We start from the raw sequence: 6,000 nt of genomic DNA, 5'->3' as shown, positions 1-6,000 counted from the left end.
CCTCCAGAATTCTTTGGGTCAAACCCGGATGAGGACCCGCAAAGCTTTATAGATGAGATGCTAACGACATTGCTCACAATACATGCTTCTGATATTGAGTCGGTAGAGGTTGCCTCCTATAGATTGCAAGACGTGGCTGCTCATTGGTACAACACCTGGATATCTTCTAGAAGGGTAAATGCACCTCCCTCGGTATGGCAAGAGTTCGTAGATGCATTCCTCCGACATTATTTACCGCTAGAGATTCGATGGGCCAAAGCTGACAGGTTCCTGAATCTTAAACAAGGGAATATGAGTGCTCGAGAGTATAACCTTCGGTTTAATTCTTCGGCTAGGTATGCTCCAACCAAGGTAGCTAATATGGGGGACCGTATACACCGGTTTGTGAGTGGTTTGGGGCCACGTTTGATTAAGGAGTGTTTGACGGCCTCACTTCAGGAAGGAATAGATATTTCTCGTATTCAGGCCCATGCCCAGAACCTAGAAGAACAACATCAGCAGCAAAGAGGTGAGCGTGATTATGATAGAGGTTATAGTAAGAAAGTCAGATCTTTAGGTGCTATTAGTGAGTACAGAGGGTATCCGGAGCAGCAGTATTCTAGGCATTCAGGCCAATCAGTAGCTAGTGCACCTCCCGATTTGCTGGCAAGAGATTTGATCGCCCTATTTATTCCGGACCGGGTCAGAGCTCCAGAGTTTCAGATTCTCAGTATAGAGGTAATTCCAGTCAGATGAGGCCACCCCTACCAGGGTGCAATCAATGTGGTAGGCTACATTTGGGATAGTACCGCCTTGGTTCAGGCTCTTGTTATGCCTGCGGTCAGACTGGGCATATACTGCGTGATTGTCTATCGAAAGGTGGCAGAGGTAGGGCCCAACCCACAAGATCAGCGGCTGGTTCTTCATCATCTGTACGACCTTTGGGGCAAGGTTCGCAAGCACCAGCAGGTTGTGGTAGAGGCAGAGGGGGAGGGGGAGTATCTGGTTCGAGCGGCCCTTAGAACCGTATCTGTGCACTAGCTGGGCGACAGGATCTTGAGTCCTCCCCTAATGTTGTCAGAGGTATATTATCAGTATTCTCTCATGATGTATATGCATTGATTGATCTGGGTTCTACATTGTCATATATTACTCCTTATATTGCCGATCGTATTGGGGTGAAACCTGAGCCAATCAAACCTTCTGAGATGTCTACACCTGTTGGTGACCCAGTGGTAGCTAGACGGATCTATAGAAATTGTGTGGTTATAGTTTGTGACCGTTATACTATGGCTGATTTGATTGAATTGAAGATGGTAGATTTTGATGTCATTATGGGTATGGATTGGCTAGCCTCCTGTTACACCAATGTTGATTGGAGAACAAAAATGGTTTATTTCCAGTTTCTGGGAAAACCAGTTTTAGAATGAAAGGGTAATACAACATCCCCATGAGGTAGGTTTAATTCCTATCTTAAAGCGAGGAAGATGATTGCTAAGGGTTGTATATATCACTTAGTCCGGGTTCAAGACACCGGAGCAATGTCGCCGACTGTTCAATCTGTTTCGATAGTGAATGAGTTTACAGATGTGTTTCCGGATGAGCTTTCAGGCCTCCCACCAGAACCGGAGATTGATTTTACCGTTTATGTGTTACAGGATACCAAGCTCATATCTATTCCTCCTTATAGGATGGCTCCTGCAGAGTTGATGGAATTAAAAGAGCAATTGAAAGATTTTCTTGAAAAGACTTTATTAGGCCTAGTTCATCGCCACGGGGAGCACCTGTATTGTTCGCAGGAAAGAAAGATGGTTCCTTGCGGATGTGTATTGACTACAGACAATTGATTAAGATGCCCATAAAGAATAAGCATCCACTTCCAAGGATTGATCATTTATTCGATCGGTTGCAGAGTGCCAAATGGTTTTCCAAAGTAGATCTGAGATCAGGATACCACCAAGTGAGAGTTAGGGATAAGGATATTCCGAAGACATCCTTCAGGACTAGATATGGTCTTTACGAGTTTTAGGTAATGTCGTTTGGATTGACTAATGCACCGGCGGTATTCATAAATTTGATGAATAATGTGTTTAGGCCTTTGCTAGATCTATTCGTGATTGTATTCATCGATGATATTCTGGTATATTCTCGATCTGAAGCAGAGCATGCAGATCATATCCGTACTGTTCTTAGAGTTATTCAGACTCGGGAGCTATATGAAAAGTTCTCAAAATGTGAGTTCTGGTGGAATTCGGTAACTTTTCTAGGGCATATTATTTCAGCTGATGGTTTTTGAGTGGACACCTAGAAGATTGAAGCTGTGAAGACTTGGCCAAGGCCTACAACACCTACGGAGGCTCGTAGTTTCCTGGTTTGGCAGGTTATTACAGAAGATTTTTAGAAGGCTTTTTTTCTATTTCTGCACCGTTAACGAAGCTAACTCAGAAATCAGCAAAATTCCAATGGACCGACGCTTGTGAGTGCAGTTTTCAGGAGTTGAAAGATAGATTGACTACAGCCCAGGTCCTGAGACTTCCGGAAGGATCAGAAGGCTATGTTATTTATTGTGGTGCTTTCGGTGTTGGGTTAGGTTGTGTGTTGATGCAACATGATACAGTTATTGCTTATGCTTCAAGGCAGTTGCGGAAACACGAGAAGAACTACTCGACCCATGATCTTAAATTAGCTGTGGTTATTCATGCATTAAAGATGTGGAGACATTATTTATATGGTGTTCACGTTGATATTTATACAGACTGCAAGAGTCTCAAGAATATTTTCAAGCAGAAGGAATCGAATATACGGCAAAGACGGTGGTTGGAGCTATTAAAGGATTATGACGTGAGTATCTTATACCATCCCGGAAAAACGAATGTAGTAGCTGATTCTCTTAACCGTAAATCCATGGGCAGTTTATGTAGTATCCAGCTGGAGAAGCGGGAGTTAGCTCGTGAGCTTCAACAGCTAGCCAGCCTAGGAGTTCGCTTAATGGACTCAGGCAATACGGGAGTCATTGTTCATAATTCAGCTGTTTCATCTTTAGTAGTGGAGGTGAAGAAGATCCAATATGAGGACCCCATGTTAATTCATTACGGAGATACACTTTCTCGGAAGAAGAAGTCACCATTTGAGATTTTCGTAGATGGAGTTCTCAAGTATCGAAACAGATTATATGTTCCTGATGTTACAGGGTTACGTCGACAGATTATGGGGGAAGCCCATCATTCCCGTTATTCTGTTCAACCAGGAGCGATAGAGATGTATCATGATCTTAAGTCCATATATTGGTGGGACGGAATAAAGAAAGACATAGCAGAGTTCGTAGCTCAATGTCCTAACTGTCAACAGGTAAAGATTGAGTATCAAAAGACCGGTGGATTGTTGCAAGCTATGGAGATTCCGACTTGGAAATGGGAAGTGATTAATATGGATTTCATTACAGGCTTACCTCGTTCTCAGTGTAAGTATGACTCTATATGGGTAATTGTTGATAGACTTACGAAGTCAACTCATTTTCTACCGGTCAGAACTACATAATCGGGTGAAGATTATGCGAAGCTGTATGTCAAAGAGATAGTATGACTTCATGGTGTTCCAATATCCATTATTACTGATAGAGGAGCACTATTTACAGCTAATTTATGGAAGTCCTTTCAAGAAGGTTTGGGAACTCAGGTGAGACTTAGCACAACATTCCATCCATAGACTGATAGACAAGATGAGCGCACCATTCAGACCCTCAAAGATTTTCTATGGGCATATGTGTTAGACTTCGGAGGTAGCTGGGATGATCATTTGCCGCTCATTGAGTTTGCATATAACAATAGTTATCACTCCAACATCCAGATGGCCCTGTGTGAGGCTTTATATGGGAGAAAGTGTAGATGGCCAATTGGATGGTTCGAAGTAGGGGAGATAAAGTTAGTAGGCCCAGACTTGATCCAGCAAGTGGTGGAGAAGATTAAGCTTATCCGAGATCAGTTGTTGACAGCCCAGAGCCGACAGAAGTCTTATGCGCACAATCGTCGCCGAGACTTAGAATTTCAAGTTAATGATTGGGTATTCTCGAAGGTGACACCTATGAAGGGTGTGATGAGATTTGGTAAGAAGTGCAAGCTTAGTCCTCGGTACATTAGACCTTATAAGATTGTGCGCAAGGTAGGCCAGATGGCTTATCAATTAGATCTACCTTCGTACTTGGAATCAGTCCACCCAGTTTTCCATGTGTCAATGCTTTGTAAGTGCATTGGAGATCCTTCCAGAATTGTACCTGTAGATGATGTACAGAGCAATTATCCTATGAAGAAGTTCCCATTGCTATTCTAGATAGACAAGTTCAAAGACTCAGAACCAAAGACGTAGCCTCAGTTAAAGTTCTATGGAGAAATAATAACAAGGAAGAGATGACTTGGGAAGCTGAGGAAGATATGAAATTCAGATATCCATATCTGTTTCCACTTCCAGATGAGCTTCTAAAAGAAGCACAATTGTATACAAGTATGAAATGCTTTCCTTGGATGATTTCTCGGTCATGTGTGGCCATTATTGCTATTGTTTTGTAGCCCTGTGAGGCATTGTATATTATGGGTTATTGTGATAAGATGGTAGTGGCATATTTACAGGTGAAAATCTAGCGAAATTTTTGTAGAATCCTTAAGAGTCCAACATTCGAGGACGAATGTTCCTACGGGGAGAGGAATGTTACACCTTGGAAATTTTGTGACGTTTGTGTTATAAGTGAACTAATGCAAGCCTAAAGTGGATATGAAGCCTTCATAAGGTTAGGAAGGATATTTGATCATTTTAAGTATATACCCTGAGGTTTCAAAGTTATATGAAGCGGTGGAAGTAAGTTTGTTGGAGAAATGGGAATTGGAGTCATGTTTTGGAAAGATTTCGTATCGTTTGAGTTTTACATTGCTTAGAACTATATTTAGGGGGAGCTATAGGGACCATTAGATGGTTAATTAAGTTTTATACAAGTTCCAAGAAGGTTCCATAAGGATTGGAGGTCAAACAAATCGAAAAAAATGCGATTTCGCAAAACTGGAGAAGTTGGGGCAGTATGCGGTCACATACTGAGTATGCTGGGTCTCATACTGGCCGCCAACTCCCTATGTTGGGTGAAATCACTGGCCAACATCACCCCCAAGTGGTGGAGGGAGAATGCGGCCCCATACTCACCGCAAAGTGGAGCGGGGTGCGAATTTTGCCACCTTTTTAAATCCCAAGAGACCTCAATTTCATTCCAACTTCCCACATTTATTCCCCCACACTTCTCGATGCTTCTTAAGAGTTCTTAAAGGTTCTCTATCACTCCACACCTTTCCGTATCATCAAGAGAGGAGATCAATATCAAAACTCAAAGGTAATCTATAGAAGGTGATAGTTCTTGCTTCCTTTCAAAGTAGTGGTGAATTTGATCTTGGAGGGACTTGTGTGAGGTGAATTTCTTCTATTATAAGGTATGTTCTTCATCCTATTCCTATGATTGAGTTGATATAAAGGTTTAGTAACTCCTAGGAAGGAAAAGAATTAAAGTGGAGAAGCGATAAGTGTTGAAATGAAGAAGATGAACTTGGAAAGGTGATTTTGGGTAAATTCGAGACTAAATTGGATATAACTTCTTAATTATGATATTATAGGTGTTGTTATTGTTGTTTGGGAGTTGTTTTATGATATGATGGAAGTTGATAAAATAGGGGAAGTGCTGCCCAAATTTCATTAGCTCGTTAATTATGCTAGTTTGGACTTAAGATTGTTTTCAAGACTTAATCTTAGTATGAATTCTCTTGAATGTAGATTTTGCGGGTTTTGGAGGAAAATGTTTAGTAGCTACAAAGAGGTGGAGGTATGTAAGGCTAACCCTTTTCTTTCTAAAGGCATGATTCCCTAGTTGTGAACCTACCCATGATATCCACAATATTCTTATTCCTAGAAACGCTAGAAGCCCATAATTTTCATGATTCTTGTGATATGGTTTATGATGCTCCTTGTGATGATAATGATAATGATTATGGT

The sequence above is a fragment of the Lycium barbarum genome, chromosome 7 (assembly GCF_019175385.1).
Source record: "Lycium barbarum isolate Lr01 chromosome 7, ASM1917538v2, whole genome shotgun sequence".
Lineage (NCBI taxonomy): Eukaryota > Viridiplantae > Streptophyta > Magnoliopsida > Solanales > Solanaceae > Lycium > Lycium barbarum.
This window is presented reverse-complemented; position numbering follows the sequence as displayed.